We start from the raw sequence: 18018 nt of genomic DNA, 5'->3' as shown, positions 1-18018 counted from the left end.
TCTCAGCTGCAAAAGATAAATGGTTGACACTGAAGAAACAGGCCCTCCATTCCCACCAGCTGTCTCAGTCTGCGGTTTTGCACGCATACAACAGAGCGAGGCCTAAAAGGAGAACATCTCTCATTAAATTGCACATCTCTTATTAAACTGATGCATGACAGACACATCATCCAAAATAAAGCCAACAAATGACTTGATTTTCAGAGACCATAGTGAACACACATTCTAATGTCTGATTTTAACACGTGGGAAAAGCAGTTACAGCACTACAGTGCTAAGAAATATGCTCAAAATACATGACCGTTCCATCTCGGTCAAACAGCAATTAGATAAATTCTTGCATATTCTTTCAGAAACATACTAAAGATAAATGTGTAGCACATTAGTGTGGATATGCTGCCAGTGTGATGTCTGTACTTCACATCACATCAACATGAGGACACAAAAGGACCACACTCCATGGTCCCGTTAAGTCCAACATACTAAGTCTAAAACTCAGTATCATTGTGCAGCTGATCTCAGTGAGGGTATCACTGCTTTACTAGTGCAGAGGTGAAACCAAGTCCAAATGAGATGGTATTAGAGATGAAAGATTTGTCAAAGTAGATTAAAATTCCAGGAGCAAGAGATCCTAAAGTAATCCATGTATTTGCTCTTGAGCAGTTGATGAGACAGTTTCCACTATCACAGAAAAGTGGCACATAACCATGGTCTACATGCTCTTGACCACACTTGGTCTCTGTGGCTTAATAGCTTATTTTCAGGACCCAGTATGCAATGCAGTCAGCCCAGGAAGAAGCAGAGAGCTGGGTAACAGCCTGCAGCTACTGGTTTAGACCAAGAGGTCCAGCAAGAAAAGAAGAGAAAGGCGAAAGAAGCATGCCCAGAAAAGTTTTTGTGCCAGAACTGTAGAAAGGCAGATTTTAAAATTTTAGGGGTAATTTTCAGACTGAAATCAGAGCAGGGTGGTGGTTTTGTTTGTTGTTGTTTGGGGGGGGGGGGGGGGGCGCACAGGGGGTGCAGTAGGTTTTTCTTTGTTGGTTTTTTTTTTTTGTTTGGTGACAGATAGCAGAAATTACAGTCCCTATCTTTAAACAGGGAAACAGAGACAGAAAAGCCAGAGAAGAAATCTTTAACAGAGCCAGTAGACAGTTCTGTTCTTATCTCACACTATCACAGTAACACAGGAATACAGGAAGTACCAGAAGGTCAGCCCAAGCCCACAGAGCAGGCCATTTAGTAGAGATGGGAAAAGTTAGTAAGAACACTGATAAGACAAAATATAAAATTGTTTATTTATAATTAAAACGCAGCCCCTTTCAGAAGCATCTGCACTCATATTTATTGCTCTAGCTTCCACACATCAATACACACAGTAGTCTCCATTGAAACTGAAGTAGGAAGTGGTGTGTTCTGGCTTCAGCTCTGCCATAAGGTGGCAGAGCAACACCGTTTCTGTCATAGGTATAGTTGAGCTACAGCTCACAGCCTGATAGTTGCTGCAAACACGCAGCTATGAAAGTATTGTAACTTATTATTTCATAGCACGCAGCTATGAAAGTATGAAAGACTGATCAAAAGTCTTGTTCATAATCCTCTTAACAGACTTTCAAAGAGTCAGTTCTAAACTGTTTCCGTGACAGCAGAGAGAGCTTGAAGAAAACCAAGAAGCCTAAAATGCTATCTAATCAGAAGGAAAATAACAGTGACACAATCAACACAGCTCTTCCTACATGATTTCTGTATGGCTTTGCCATTTGTATCTTACCCATGCTGACTGCAGCGACAGTCATTTCTGAATCGTTTCTCCCCTTGACAAATCTAAGCAGGATTCATCCTAGCACGTGGATAATCCTAGCATGTGAATATGCACTGATACAGCATTGTCCAAGTTTTCTGGAATTGTTTCAATTTTAGCTAGCTTAAAATTTCCTAACTGGATTAACATGCCTACTTTCCCACTTCTTTCCCACTTCCATAACTAGCCCTCTGCCTCCAGGAAGCAAAGCAGTGGCGAGCTGCTTCTACCACTACAACCACCTGCAGTGGTATTTTCTGCCACAGGGCACTCACTGCTTAGGTATTATCAACCAGCAATGGAACTACTAGTTCTCCCTTTTAGCGAAACTTACTGCGCATGCTCTGCGGCAGTACATACCACACAGGAGGATTAAAGAGGGGAAGTACGAAACCCTTCTAATGAAGCCAAGGAGACACATTCCCTGTCTCTGCAGTAGTAGATGTAGCTATGAGTACAAAGAAGGAACTTAGAAGTCTGTCTTGCAAGATATTAAGCGTTTTAAGTGTTTTGGATATGTAAACACAACAACTGAGGTTTTTGCAAAAAGAATTGTGGAGAGACGAGGCAAGAACAACCAGCAGCAAGAACTGGTATCTGGGATGAAGTCCAGGTCCCCGCTTTTAAAACAGGCGGAGCTGAGACTTCAGGTCTGTTACACGCTGGGTAAGTGTCTTAATGAATTCACGACAAACAGTGGTCTTTCTTTGGAAAGAGGAGCTTAGGAAACACTAGAAGAAGCATTCGAGTACGCTGAGGCCGCTGAACAGCCAGTAAATGCAGAGAGCTTCCATCAAATACTCTGGGTGCAATATGAAAGAGCTAAATAATGCAGCTACTAAAATGTTTTGTACACCAGAAGTGTGATCGTGCATGCTGTGAAGAGATGACATGGATGTACGGCCATTCATTCCCTCTCAACCGCGCTTTGGAGGGGGTGAATTTCAGCTGTCTCAGCAAGATTTGGCAGATGACAGAGTTTGAGGGTTTAAATTACTGCCATCATATCTGCAATGACAGGCCAGAACAAGCTCCAGGCAGCACATGGCAACAAAATGATCATAGGAGATTCTTAATAGCTAAAGAAAATTAATTTTAAACGAGTTCCAGTGCTGATATGAGACCTTAGTATGATGAAAATTGAACCACATCACTGGTCAATTCTGTTAAAGCACTACAGTCAGAAACTGAAGGCCTTTAATGAACATCACAACGCTACAAAAAAACACATTACGTTCAAAGAGGCATTTGCCTTTAATCAGCAGATGCGTGATATTCCACACAATCAGCAATAGTCGAAGCAGCGAAATTCTTTCTACGCAGAACAACTGAAATATAGGCCACCTAAGGTTTCATGTTAACTCTTTCTTCAACTTACAATATTTCTGGAATAATGCTATGTTGGCAGTTCATATTTATTACAAGCTCAAAACGATGTGAATTCAACCAATACAGAAGCAGTTTTCAATTAGAATACGCGACTTTTATTCTTAAGTTGATCTTAAGGAAATAAAAACTGGAAGAGGAGACAGAACAAAAACACCCACGAATTCTGTACGCGCTTGACTTACACTACATTGCCACAGGGGTCTGCCACACATTTGTGAGCAGCACCATGCTGATCATGCAAGATCTCTGGCCAGTTCCACAAAAAAAACTAGACAGCCACTACTAACTCCCTACAGATAAACAGCTGAAGAACACTGAGTGGCAGTGTTTCTTTCACAACTTTGTACACAGTGCAACCCTTTTTGTGTAGAAAAGTGCTATGTCAAGCCCCTAGAACACTGCAGCTCACAAATACTGCAGAATACTGTAGTTTTGTGCCACTACGTGCTAGGTTATATTGAATTACAGTACATCACTTGCTGCACTGTTCCTTGCCCTAATGCAATATGCATAGGGTTAGATCACTAATTCATGGGTCATGAACTTTCTGCCTTCTTCAGCACAGAGGTCAGAGGTAAACTATAGCTTTTGTTATTTTCTCATTCAACAAAATGTGTGTATCTATGTATCACTCAAACTGTGTGTACACACGTGGGAACGGATGGATGAAAGGAAATGGGATAGGCTAGATAAACCTGTAACCTAAGTATAGCAAATTTCAGTGAGGCACATCTTAAGCTGCAGAGTAAGCAAAAAAAAAAAAAAATTTTCCTGACACTGAGATCGTATGGAGTTGAAAACAGCAGGAGATGTACCAGGGCTGTGGGCTAAACATCAGAAGACAGCCAACGGAAGCACTACCATTGACATTCAAGTAGATATTACAAATAGACAACCCCATCAGGATAGCCGATTTTGCATGCTTTTCTCCACCAAAACAAACAGAGCCATTTTCTTCCCACACTGTTTTGACTATTTTAGAGTTCTTCCACGCACCTAATACATTCTTTGGAGTCCTGAACTGTTGCCATGTGCAAGAAAGCAAACCAAAAGGTTTCTGTAGTTTCAGCCCCCCATCTCACCTTGCCAGAAGGATTCCAGATTTAAGGCCATGAAGAGTTAATAATTCAACTGGTGTCCAGCATTTTCATTGTTACAGGCAGTAAAGAATCATGCAAGAAACTACTGGTTATGACTTGCGGAAAACGGACTCACAATCAGTAAGATTGTAAAGTAGGTATGTTTATTCAGCGCTGGGCAGCACGGGGGGTAGTCCCACCAAAGTCGTGCGCGCCTGACGCGACAACTTGCCTAGGTTATATGCAGGAAAGAGTTACATATGCATGAAGTTTCACAATACGCCTATACATATTCCTAACCTGTCCCCGCTTCATATTAAAATTAGTTCCAAGGAGTCATTTCCATAAGCTCCTCCCATCTGCGCTTGCGCAGTGTATTCTGGTGGTGGTCGTCGGGGGTCATGGGGATGAAGATTGATGACTCTTCCTCGTCACCGCTAGTTGACCTCTTGTCTTTGCACAGACTCAGTGGCTCCTTGGCTCTTGTCCATCTGCAGGACCAGTTTCTCCCAGTTTCTTAAGACAGGCTCACTCTCTTATTAGGAGACTGACCTTGGTAAGGGGCCCAAGGCTTCTTGCTTTAGGTAATTTGCACAACGCACCATAGTTAGCAAAGACACTAAGTAGCATCCTAGTTTAATGCCGTCAGCGCTCTCTCTCTACTTGGTAAGATTCTCCTAACTCCCTCTCTCAGTTACTTAACAGATGTGTTCACTGTGAGTCATTTCTAAACCCAAGATAAATCAGTGTGTTTGACACTGCTGTGCCACAAAGCCTATCCTATGGACTGGATGTAACACTGAGAACAAGAAGCTTCCACTTACATTCCAGTTTTCGGTGCTTTCACAGACCTTCACTTGTGAGCTGTGTTTAGCCTAGATTCTTCTACTTCCTAGAAAAAAATAAGCTTGAAATGCACAAAGCAACTTTTTAAACTTCACAAATGTGGAAAAACCTTGAGAACAGGATCTAGAAACACTTCAGCTTAAAGACTTCTTAAAATTGAGATTTTTTTTTAGTTACCCTCTTTCGTTCCTCACATACTCATGTTGAAATATCCAAAGTTTCCTGTACAAAACCCTATTATTAAAGGATACAATTAAATACAGCCAGAATTTCATCTCTCAGAATTAACTTTGCACAAGTGACCACTGCAAAGGTTAGAACAGCACAAATGGCTAAATTAACTTAGAATCAGAGAGAAGAAAAAAACAAATTCAGAAACACTGTAACATCACTCTTACGTTGCACGTCATTTTACACACATTGACCATTTGATCACCCAGAAGTGTCAATATCCCAAACTCTCCAAGCTCCGAGGCTAATTATCTTGACTTCTTATCAGAACAATCAAGCCCACAGAAAGCTCCATTTTGTCACAGCTGGAATACTTTGTGTACACAAACTCCCAGCAAGCACTGCAGTCTTCACTAACATGAAGTTCTCTATAGTAGCTTATGATTCCTCGAGTCACGGAAGATACTTGTAGACTCACTGTTTGCTAGGCAAAGTCATCTGCTGCACTGTGGCTTTAATCAGCCGTCAGCCTCAAACAGCATTTGAGCTGCGCTGTTTGCCTGCTTGGTCATTTTTCCTCCCCCCTCTGTTGGGAAGATTACCTTTAATCAGAACAATCCTCTTCCCCAGAAAGATGTTTCGTGTGCACATGTGCATGCACACAAAACCTTGGAAAGGGTTGGCTTTGCCGTGTAAAGTATCCGTGATGCAGAATCTGTGTCAAACCTCTCAGAAGACCCTACTCCCTCTTTTGGTTCACGATCCTGCAGTTGATATCGGTGGCAGCAAAATCAGGCCTGGCCAAGTTCCACCCTGAAGGCAGGCAGCAGACCTGGAGTTTACTGTAGAAACAGTTTTGTAACAACAGGGGGCTTGGAGCGACGTCGCAAAAACATCAGCAACTTGGAGCCAGACATCCGAATTTCTCATCTCTGCAGAGCACGATGTTCACAGCCATGCCAGCTGTTAAGAGTGTAAGTATTACCAGGTAACAAGAGATGAACAGGTATATGAAACAAAAAATTAAATACCTGTCTCAAGGTATCCAACATCAGGGAATTCTGTTATGCCAGGGAAGTCAGACAACAGTCTAATACAGCATTACTACTGCAGTGGCTGATTTAACCGGGCGGATTTTAACACACATTTTCAAAACGGCACACAGTAATTGCCGTTGACATGCACTCAGTCTATTTATCACTGACAGTTTGCAGTGCAACAACAGTCCACTGTATGATCCCTGTTTTAAAACCTCCTCCTTTGGCATGCTGTCTCAATTCGAATGAATTGCCAGTCCACAAACTCACTGAAGCAGCAGCCTCTGCTATATCATTATTGGTGTATCAGCACTTTCACTCAGCTTCTGCTTAGATGTATACTTCAATTGCTCTAAAAATTAATCCTAGAATACAGCTTCTACAGAGCTGTAGGAAAAAATAAAACTAAAATGATACACACAAGCAAGGTGTGCATATGCAGTTAGTTACAAGCTCCCAGGTTGTTTTCATTAACTGGCAGCAGGAAAGTGCCTTTCATGGATTGCAGCTGAACTTGCTGCTCTTCTCTCACCTTTCCATTTACTGCTACCTGCTTAAGCATGTAGCAAGTGTTTTTAAAATTCTGATAGCCTCCGTGCAGGTTTATTTACTAGTCATCAAACATTCAAACCCAACGGTAAATAAACTAGGGCCTACATATCTTACTGCAGTCAAAAAAAGTAGTTCTTATTACTTGCAGCTTTTAATATTTCCAGGCTCTATTGATACTTTGTTATTCAAAATTCAATTGTTTTGGAGCAGAACTTATCAACATTATATGCATCACTGTCTCTATATGCAATAGCTAATAATATATCATAAAAATACAATGATATGGGTCTAAACTGCATACTACATTTAATATACCTATAATGATAAACCTCTTAGTTCTGTAAAGCGGTGAAAATCCTCTCATACACCTTGCGCTGCAAACATTTAAGACTTTGCTAGAGATCAACACTGAAAAGCCGTTCCTATATGGATACGCATGCTTAGAGTTCGGACAAAAATAAGGAAGTCATGTATTCTAGAGGATGAGTTTTATGTGGAAATACTTAAGTTTGGGCTACTATTTTAGTCACTAATGACATGGAAGTTGTTTAACTGAAAGAAAGTTAGAGCTTTCTGCCAAAATCACAATACGGCAGGTATTGTCCATACAGCGCTAAACTTCAATTTATTTGAAAAAATACTGACGGTATAGATGACTTATTGCAGTACTTTTAAAAACCTTGTAAGGGCAGACATGCATAACTTACAGTCTTCTGAAGCAAGACTCTTTCCTAAAGAAGTTAACTGCCAGGTAAGAGAGATCTGGGATCTGTTTCTTACAGTTTCCAACAACTAATCTTCACAGTCATTCTTTTATTCTAACAGAAAAAAAGGTGAAAGAACAGGGATGTCAGAAAATCTACTGTGATAATCTTACAGTGCGAGTTCATAATGACAATTATTGTGTGTTGCTTCCTTAGAACACTGACCATTGCTCTTCTGGTATGCTTATTAATGCACGCTGATACTGATACAGCGGTTAAATCTAAGCAGAGCGTACCAATTAACACCACACGTACGCAAGTTACTTTAGCTCCAAGCAATCCCAGCCAGTGCCCAGAAGTCTGTTGATCAAAACCGACCGTACAATCCAAATTTCAACTACAGCCTTTTAAAGTTTTCTCTTCCAACAGATACCTTATTTTGGCAGAACAGAATTAAAAAGCCCAAGAAAAATCATCCAACAGCAATTTTAGTAATGAACTACGATTGAGCAAAATCAGTGTTCGAAATAACTTAGTACGAGTATTTACTTTCAAAAGAAATCTCATGTTGTCCACCCTAAAAGAACAACAGTAGAAATACTGTAAGAGCTGATTCATCATCCAGCTTCCATTTTAACTTGCATTTTCCACTTCTCCTTTGGACAAGTGAAGATACTACCGCGAGCTATACAAGTTGTATGAATCCAGTTATATAAAATAACACACTTTCTAACCGCTTCCCAATTTTTTCTTTTAAGCTCCTGTGCTTCTTACTTTCAAAAGGTGGCAGGGCAGAAGGCTTTACAGGAGTCTTGGGAAGTAATTTCTGCAATAAAGGTAAAAGGCTTCTTTCCCTTCCTTCGCTTTACATCAACATACTGCAGATACCAGGTGACAATCTGTGCTTCCCTCACACTTCAGTTCTCCTGCCCCCAGTAAACTAACAGTTAAACAAACCCATTAACATTTTAACAGCTATTAATTGTGTATGCTTCAAAGGCCTTCTTTAGAAGATTCCTGGCAGACACGTGCTTAAGAGTGTTTAATTCTACATCACACCATCAAGTCAGCAGCCCAGAAGTTTCAAGTAATGCCGTGCCCAGGCCGACTTTGTGTTTTCTCCTCAGACCAGAGGGTGCTTTTTCATACAACACAGACTAGCGGTTTTGACACAAGCCGGGTATCCAACAGTTCACACGAGTTACCATAGACATTGTATAAGCAGCCTTCTAGTCAAGCAACTAGGTTTTGAAAACATTTGTTTCCTCCCTTATTGCCAAAAATGGTCCCTGATAGAACAGCAAAACAGAAGCCCTGAATAAAAACAGAGCAGAGAAAGACTGGCCATATATATGTTGTTCTTTATATGCACGTGCATGAATATTGAGATCAGACACGCACACATTTCACATTTTGGATATTTCTTATATTACTATACTATGCGCGCAAATTAGTATTAGTTTCTGCATTGTAATTAACGCAGGTGAGTAATACTTCAAAGAAACAAGACAACTCAAATCTGCTCTGGATATATCTGTTCCAAATCAAGTTCTGCCAAAGACTATTTCCAAGGAGTGTAAATAGAAGAGCAATAATCCAGAAGGCTGGACAACAGAAACTATATGTACTGCATGTCACATAAAACCTAACAATTAAGAAATAGCGCACTTCTTTCTGGAAGAAAGAAGTCAAAGAGTCATTTCTCAGTACACAACATTTCACGTTAAAAAAAAATCTGTTTTACCTTTCAGATGGCTGACTGTGCACAAGAAATCCCATCAGTGTTTTTCTGGTGAACTACATCTCCACTGCCAGTCAAGCTAAGGACGCTGAAGCACTGAACTGATAAAGGACTACATAAAGGAAGTCATTTGCAGTCTATCTATTAGGACAGTTGAGAAGCTCTACAAAACCCAAAATCCATTAAATAAATTTGAATGCCAGCTAACACAATATATATTCCAACAGAAAAAAAAATGCTGTCATCTCAAAAGAGCTATGCTTGCCAAAAGGCCTGCATTTGAGAACAAATGCTTTAATTACATGCAGTGAAGTAGAGGAAGCAAAGAGCCATTCTGGAAGCAACTGTTTACAAGCCAGCATGGAGAGGCATGTCCATTATGTGGAGAAGATAAAGAGGCAGATCGGCAAGGAGTTCACCTTGGTCAGTTCAACCAAGCTGCTATTCAGAAGAACATCTCAGCCTTTCTCTGTTCTCTCCTCGTGGAGAGACAACACTCATTTGTGCTTCTGCCTTACCTGAAAGCCTGTGTCCATCCCTATGGAACCTTATGAAACTGCTGAAGGAGACAGCAAGCAAAAGCTTCTAAAAGTGATTGAGAAGAGGCAGCAGCAAACAACCTTGAAGATCAAGGAATGAAAGGAATGGGAAGCAAACTGTGCAGAAAGACTAACAACAGATACTTTCGGCTGAAAGCAGTGGCAGCCCATTCTTTCACCAGGACTAGAGGCCCAGGTGGGCTTCTTGTTCCATATCAGAGCCCCAGGCAGTTAATTATGTGCAATGCCTGTGTCTTTTTACAAAAACAGATGCTAAGTACCTCTTCTAAACTCTCCCACCTGGGTTTCTAAGGCAATCTGTCCTAACATAGGAGCCATCCAATGCTTTCATTGGTGGGAAGAAGAATTAAGAGACAGATGTCCTGAAAGAGATTTCATGCTTATATCTTATAATCGAGATGCAAGTCATCATCCTCACTTGTGTTTTAACAGGTCTCAGAGCAAAACATTCAAATACAAAAACATTCATGGGTGGTAACACCGCCTCAGGAGTTACAAAGGCTACTACTTTAAGTATACAGTGAGTGACACTGCATTGACACTGGCTTTCCACCTTGCATGGCTATTCTAGGTGTTTTGGTTTTTTCTGCTCTCCCCACCACAGGTGACTGACAGAGATGGCCTTTTCAGGCAAGCTAGCTTACCATGACATCCAGCTTCATATCCAGTTTACTCCAAGAGATGGAAGACATAAAAAGGTTAATTACTAAACCTGCATGCCAAGCACCTGTGAAGCCCGTTCAGCTTGGAGAAGAGGAGGCTGAGGGGGGACCTCATCGCAGTCTACAACTTCCTCGCGAGGGGGGGTGGAGAGGCAGATGAGCTATTCTCCGTAATCACCAGTGACAGAACCCGCGGGAACCGTGTTAAGCTGAGGCAGGGGAAGTTTAGGCTGGACATCAGGAAGAGGTTCTTCACTGAGAGGTTGGTCGCACACTGGAACAAGCTCCCCAGTGAAGAAGTCACTGCACCAAGCCTGTCTGAATTTAAGAAGCGATTGGACTGTGCACTTAGTCACGTGGTCTAAACTTTTGGGTAGACCTGTGCGGTGCCAGGAGTTGGACTTGATGATCCTTATGGGTCCCTTCCAACTCGGGATATTCTATGATTCTATGAGTCTAAGATACCAATAGTCAACAGATAACCACAGCCTCCAAAGAGAAAGGTGGTTTTCTAAACTGCCAAGTGTTGAAAGAGTAGAGGTTAAGTATCCTTACATTTGAAGCAATCCTTTTCTTCTGTTACATATTCAACAGAATAGATTCCTAAGTAGCATGGATCAGAAATAATCAATTAATTGGCTTCATAGTTCCCAGCATTAACAAATCAACATTAAAAGTATCACGTGTAATGGTGATAAAGAACAAAACTTCTAAGTGAATTGCTTCACAGAAATAATTTTCAGACTATGGTGCATGTCTTATTGCAAACTTCAGTCACATGCCAACACGGGAAGAGGGACATCATTGGATTGTAGGTACCTGTGAAAAAAAGTCTGCAGTGCAGGAATGCTTAAGCATACTTTCAGATCTAGTAAGATGCTTGCGGAGGTAACTAAAAATGCAACATACCTAATGTATTTGTTAAAGTATACCATCTTCAGTCACAGAAGCCATAATTTATTTTCAGCCACAGTCAGGTCTCTCACACAAGGTGTGGTCCTAGACCATTTAGGCTTTCCATTGCTAGCTTCATATATATATATACACAGGTCATTTTAAAAAGGAATTACAGCTTAACTACTTACTACAGAATACTTAAGCTTCAACAAGGAAGCCATTATCTTTTCAAAATGATACATACCTGCATGAAAGGTGTTCTCTTTAAAGTAAATTTCCACAAGAATGGCAAAATAAGTTCTTTACATACTTAATTCAAGTCGGACAAAAAACTACCAAGGGCAAGTATAATGTAGCTCTTGTGTAATTAAGTCATTATTTGCCTTTCCAAGTAGATTCAAGAACATATTCACATACAGTATAAACTGATTTTAATGAACAAACACTGGACAAGGGTGCTGGTCAGTGCATCAGTAAGAGCAACATCACAGTGTTCGCAGATAGAATTCTGTGCAACCAGAGTTTCAAGGAATCTTTATGTATTGCCTTAAACTGGGACTCAGGCTTTTCTTACAACTTGTTGTTTGTCTGAGTTTTACCTACCAAAACAAATTACACAGAAAAAAACAGTTTAAATTATTAGGTTTAAACAGGAAAACAACTTTAGGGAAACAACTAGCCTGTGATCTTGAAGCTTGAAAGTCCCCTTCGGGAAAAGGGGACACTGTTGCAATACGAAGAAGAAAAGGAATGTGTATAACGGACTATCAGTTTACTACTTTTTTTCGCCACTAATACTGTGAAGCCAGCCTCTTTCCTTAGTAACAGAGTATCCAGATTACCCATTCATGAGTGCATCAAGACCATGGACACGGTATACTCCAGCTGACCAGACCTAAAGGATACACCCCTAGAAGATGCGGAGGATTGGTATATAGATGGCAGCAGCTTCGTCCGCCCAGGACTTCGCCTCACAGGATATGCGGTAACAAACATCAGCCCAAAAGGTGGATATCATCGCATTGATAAGAGCTTTTGAGCTGGCAAACATTTGGACAGATTTGAAATATGCCTTTGGTGTGGTGCATGCACACAGGGCAATTTGGAAAGAGAGAGAGGACTTTTATCTTCCTCAATTAAACATGCAGAAGAGATACTGAAATTACTCCAAGCAGTATACCTGCCTACTAAAGTTGACATTAAAGGACATCAACTAGGGGATACTGATATTGAAGAGGGAAATAGATTGGCCGATGCAGGAGCCAAAGGGGTGGCAGAACAGGCATCTGAGAGTCAAATTTTGGCACTAGTACCAAGAACAGAAAATCAGGCATTAACAACAGTTTTAGAAAATGAAGTAGAATATTCTACGATGTAAATGGAAAATGTTACCTGCTGGTTTAACGTAAATAAATGATGGGAGAATTGTGATACCACATTAAATTGAATGGTAATTGTAGAACATAATAAAGCATGCTGGGGAGCTGAAGTAGTATAAAAGTTTTTAAATAGAAAATGGATAGGGCCTAATTTGTATACCATTGTTAGACAGGTATAAAAGTAATCAAGCTCCAAACAGTGGCAAATTTTTTTTTTGAACTCCCAAGAAAAGGGGGCTATCGGTATTTATCAGTATTAACTGACACCTTTTCAGGATGGCCAGAAGCATTCCCAACTAGAACAGCCAAGGCTCGGGAGGTAATTAAGATACAAGAAATAATACCATGTTTTGGAGTTCCAGCAGCTATATCCTCTGACAGGGGACCACACTTTGTCTCAAGAGTGGTACAAGAAATTAGCCGCCATTTGGGTACAGACTGGCAACTTCATATCGCCCTCAGTCGAGTGGCCAAGTAGAAAAAATGAACCACTTAATCAAACAGCAAATTGTGAAACTGGGACTAGATGCAAATTTGGTCTGGCCTCAGTCTCTTCCTTTAGCCCTTTTGCGTATACCAAGGGCAAAGGAAGGGTTAAGCCCCTTTGAAATCTTGTATGGACGACCCTATGGAATACAAAGAGGGATATCCATGCAAGCTGGGGATGAAATTATGACCTCCTATACGGTGGTCTTAGGTAAACAGCTCGATGAAATTGGACAGCATGTGAGTGGGACTCGGGGTAGAGGGTTAGATGGACCAGCGCACAATATACAACCTGGAGATTATGTGTATATAAAGTCTCTTGCAGAGAAGACCTTGCAACCACAGTAGGAAGGACTGTTCCAGGTCACAGTGATGAGAATCAAGGAGCAGAATGCCTGGATCTATCACAACAGTGTGAAAAAGGCACCCAAGACCCCATGGAAGGTTACTCAGGTACAACCTGGAAGGTTACATTTCTCACGGTCTTAATGGTATCATTGGTCAAGGAAACTGAACAGTGGGTGCACAATACCTATGTGAAACTTACCCAGGCAGTGAGTGATAGTTTCAACCTTTCTGACTGTTGGGTGTGCACAGTGCTGCCTAGAGGCAACCCAGAATTCCCTGTATGGGGCATACCCAGTATGAATTGGACGTTGACCTTTGCGCACCCAAGAAATGGAACATGTCCATTTGGCAAGGATGATCATGAACATCTAGGGGAGAGACTTGAATTACTCCCACACGAAAACTTTAACATATACACCAGATGCTTAAACGATAAAACCTCATGCGTAGGTACAGGTCCACTTAGTTATTTAGCCCAGGAACCTGACAACTGTAGTATGGCAGAATATGTAGGAACTTTTAATCTTACTAAAATTAGAGATGATGGTGTAGGTGTCAACGAACTCAGGATCTCACAGCCTCAATTTTCTCACGCAAATCTGCAAGCTACAAAAAGGATTCTATTGGCTATGTGGAGATGATCATGCTAGAAAAAGCTCACCCTTAAATGGGAAGGGTCATTGTATTGGGGGCTATCATAGCCCTCGAGGGGGTATATTCAAATATTCTTTCTGGGGGGGCGAAGCATGAAATTAGGGGAAGGAACCCCAAAATTGTGGGGAACAACCCTGAAATGGAGAGGTGAAAACCCGAAATTGAAGGGAAACCCCAAAGGTCCCCCAAAGGTCCCCCAAAATTGGGCGGAAGAACTTTTAATATTAGGGGGGAACCCAAAAAAGGAGGGTGGGGGACTCTAAAATTGGTTGTGTCCCCCCCAAATTGGTTGTGTCCCCCCCAAATTGGTTGTGTCCCCCCCAATTAGGGGAGGAACCCCCAAAATTGGATGGGCGAACCCCCATATTGGGGGGGAAGAACACTTAAATGGAAGTGTGAAATTCCAGAATTGAATGTGGACCCCCCAGAACAGTCTTCAGGGGTTTAGTGTGGTAAATTTTATCGGGTTAGGGCTGTAAGGGTTTTTAGGGTTAGGGTTCCTAGGGTTTGTTGGGGTAGGGGTTAGGGTTAGATCCGTGGTTGCCATAGCGTTGGGGGTCAGGGTTCTTAGGGGTTAGGCCCAATATTAGGGCGGAAGGCCAAAATAAGAGGGGGGGAGCCCCCCCCAAAATTGAAGGGTTGAAGCCCCAAGTTAGGGGAAGGAACGTCAAAATTGTGGGGTCCCCCAAAATTGGGCGGAAGAACTTTTAATATTAGGGGGGAACCCAAAAAAGGAGGGTGGGGGACTCTAAAATTGGTTGTGTCCCCCCCAAATTGGTTGTGTCCCCCCCAAATTGGTTGTGTCCCCCCCAAATTGGTTGTGTCCCCCCCAATTAGGGGAGGAACCCCCAAAATTGGATGGGCGAACCCCCATATTGGGGGGGAAGAACACTTAAATGGAAGTGTGAAATTCCAGAATTGAATGTGGACCCCCCAGAACAGTCTTCAGGGGTTTAGTGTGGTAAATTTTATCGGGTTAGGGCTGTAAGGGTTTTTAGGGTTAGGGTTTCTAGGGTTTGTTGGGGTAGGGGTTAGGGTTAGATCCGTGGTTGCCGTAGGGTTAGGGGTCAAGGTTCTTAGGGGTGAGGCCTAATATTAGGGTGGAAGGCCAAACTAATAGGTTGGGAGCCCCCCAAAATTGAAGGGTTGAAGCCCCAAGTTAGGGGAAGGAACGTCAAAATTGTGGGGTCCCCCGAAATTGGGCGGAAGAACTCTTGATATTAGGGGGGAACCCAAAAAAGGAGGGTGGGGGACTCCACAATTGGGGGGGACCCCCAAAATTGGTCGTGTCCCCCCAAATTAGGGGAGGAACCCCCAAAATTGGGTGGGCGAACCCCCAAGTTGGAGGGGAAGAAGACTTAAATGGAAGTGTGAAATTCCAGAATTGGATGTGGACCCCCCCAGACCTGGGGAGGAATCCCCAAACTTGGGGGGGGGACCCCCAAAATTGGGGTTAAAGCCCCAGATCCCGGGGAGCTAAGCCCCAAATTAAGGGAAGGAACCTCAAAAATGTGGTGAGAACGCCAACATTGGGGGAAAGAACCTTAATATTAGCGTGGCAGGCCAAGAAAGGATGGTGGGGGGACTCCAAAATTGTGGGGGGCTTGGAATTGGGGGGAATCCCCAAAATGGAGGGGGCGAAGCACCAAATTGGGGGAAGGAACCCCAAAATTGGGGGGAAGAACTCTGAAATGGAGAGGTGAGACCCCGAAATTGAGGGGAAACCCCCAAAACGGCGGGAAAACCCTCCATAAACACAAAACGAAACCGGTAATGTAACAGAGCAAAAAATGGCGTCCTACGGCAAGCTGCGAGGCGCAATTTTCTGGGGCGTGCTGGGAAATGTAGTTCTTGGGCACCGGGTTTCCGGGAATCCATATTGTTTTCCCAGAGCATGCCGGGAGATGTAGTTCTCGGACACTGGGCTTCCGGTAGGCCATGTTGGTTTCCCAGAGCTTGCCGGGAGATGTAGTCTTCCGGCACCGGGCTTCCGGGAGGCCATATTGGTTTCCCAGAGCATGCCGGGATATGTAGTTCCAGGGGCACTGGACTTCCGGGCGGCCATGTTGGGTTTCCGGTGCATGCCGGGAGATGTAGTTTTCCGGCACTGGACTTCCGGGCGGCCATGTTAGTTGCCCATAGCATGCCGGGAGATGTAGTTTTCCGGCACTGGACTTCCGGGTGGCCATGTTTGTTGCCCATAGCATGCCGGGAGATGTAGTTCTCGGGCACTGGACTTCCGGGCGGCCATATTGAATTAGGGTTAGGGTTAGGGTTAGGGGTTAGGGTTAGGGTTAGGGTTAGGGTTAGGGTTAGGGTTAGGGTTAGGGTTAGGGTTAGGGTTAGGGTTAGGGTTAGGGTTAGGGTTAGGGTTAGGGTTAGGGTTAGGGTTAGGGTTAGGGTTAGGGTTAGGGTTAGGGTTAGGGTTAGGGTTAGGGTTAGGGTTAGGGTTAGGGTTAGGGTTAGGGTTAGGGTTAGGGTTAGGGTTAGGGTTAGGGTTAGGGTTAGGGTTAGGGTTAGGGTTAGGGTTAGGGTTAGGGTTAGGGTTAGGGTTAGGGTTAGGGTTAGGGTTAGGGTTAGGGTTAGGGTTAGGGTTAGGGTTAGGGTTAGGGTTAGGGTTAGGGTTAGGGTTAGGGTTAGGGTTAGGGTTAGGGTTAGGGTTAGGGTTAGGGTTAGGGTTAGGGTTAGGGTTAGGGTTAGGGTTAGGGTTAGGGTTAGGGTTAGGGTTAGGGTTAGGGTTAGGGTTAGGGTTAGGGTTAGGGTTAGGGTTAGGGTTAGGGTTAGGGTTAGGGTTAGGGTTAGGGTTAGGGTTAGGGTTAGGGTTAGGGTTAGGGTTAGGGTTAGGGTTAGGGTTAGGGTTAGGGTTAGGGTTAGGGTTAGGGTTAGGGTTAGGGTTAGGGTTAGGGTTAGGGTTAGGGTTAGGGTTAGGGTTAGGGTTAGGGTTAGGGTTAGGGTTAGGGTTAGGGTTAGGGTTAGGGTTAGGGTTAGGGTTAGGGTTAGGGTTAGGGTTAGGGTTAGGGTTAGGGTTAGGGTTAGGGTTAGGGTTAGGGTTAGGGTTAGGGTTAGGGTTAGGGTTAGGGTTAGGGTTAGGGTTAGGGTTAGGGTTAGGGTTAGGGTTAGGGTTAGGGTTAGGGTTAGGGTTAGGGTTAGGGTTAGGGTTAGGGTTAGGGTTAGGGTTAGGGTTAGGGTTAGGGTTAGGGTTAGGGTTAGGGTTAGGGTTAGGGTTAGGGTTAGGGTTAGGGTTAGGGTTAGGGTTAGGGTTAGGGTTAGGGTTAGGGTTAGGGTTAGGGTTAGGGTTAGGGTTAGGGTTAGGGTTAGGGTTAGGGTTAGGGTTAGGGTTAGGGTTAGGGTTAGGGTTAGGGTTAGGGTTAGGGTTAGGGTTAGGGTTAGGGTTAGGGTTAGGGTTAGGGTTAGGGTTAGGGTTAGGGTTAGGGTTAGGGTTAGGGTTAGGGTTAGGGTTAGGGTTAGGGTTAGGGTTAGGGTTAGGGTTAGGGTTAGGGTTAGGGTTAGGGTTAGGGTTAGGGTTAGGGTTAGGGTTAGGGTTAGGGTTAGGGTTAGGGTTAGGGTTAGGGTTAGGGTTAGGGTTAGGGTTAGGGTTAGGGTTAGGGTTAGGGTTAGGGTTAGGGTTAGGGTTAGGGTTAGGGTTAGGGTTAGGGTTAGGGTTAGGGTTAGGGTTAGGGTTAGGGTTAGGGTTAGGGTTAGGGTTAGGGTTAGG

Source organism: Anser anser (assembly GCF_964211835.1).
Source record: "Anser anser genome assembly, chromosome: Z".
NCBI lineage: Eukaryota > Metazoa > Chordata > Aves > Anseriformes > Anatidae > Anser > Anser anser.
The sequence above is the reverse complement of the archived record's forward strand: the minus strand, read 5'-3'. Positions refer to the sequence as shown.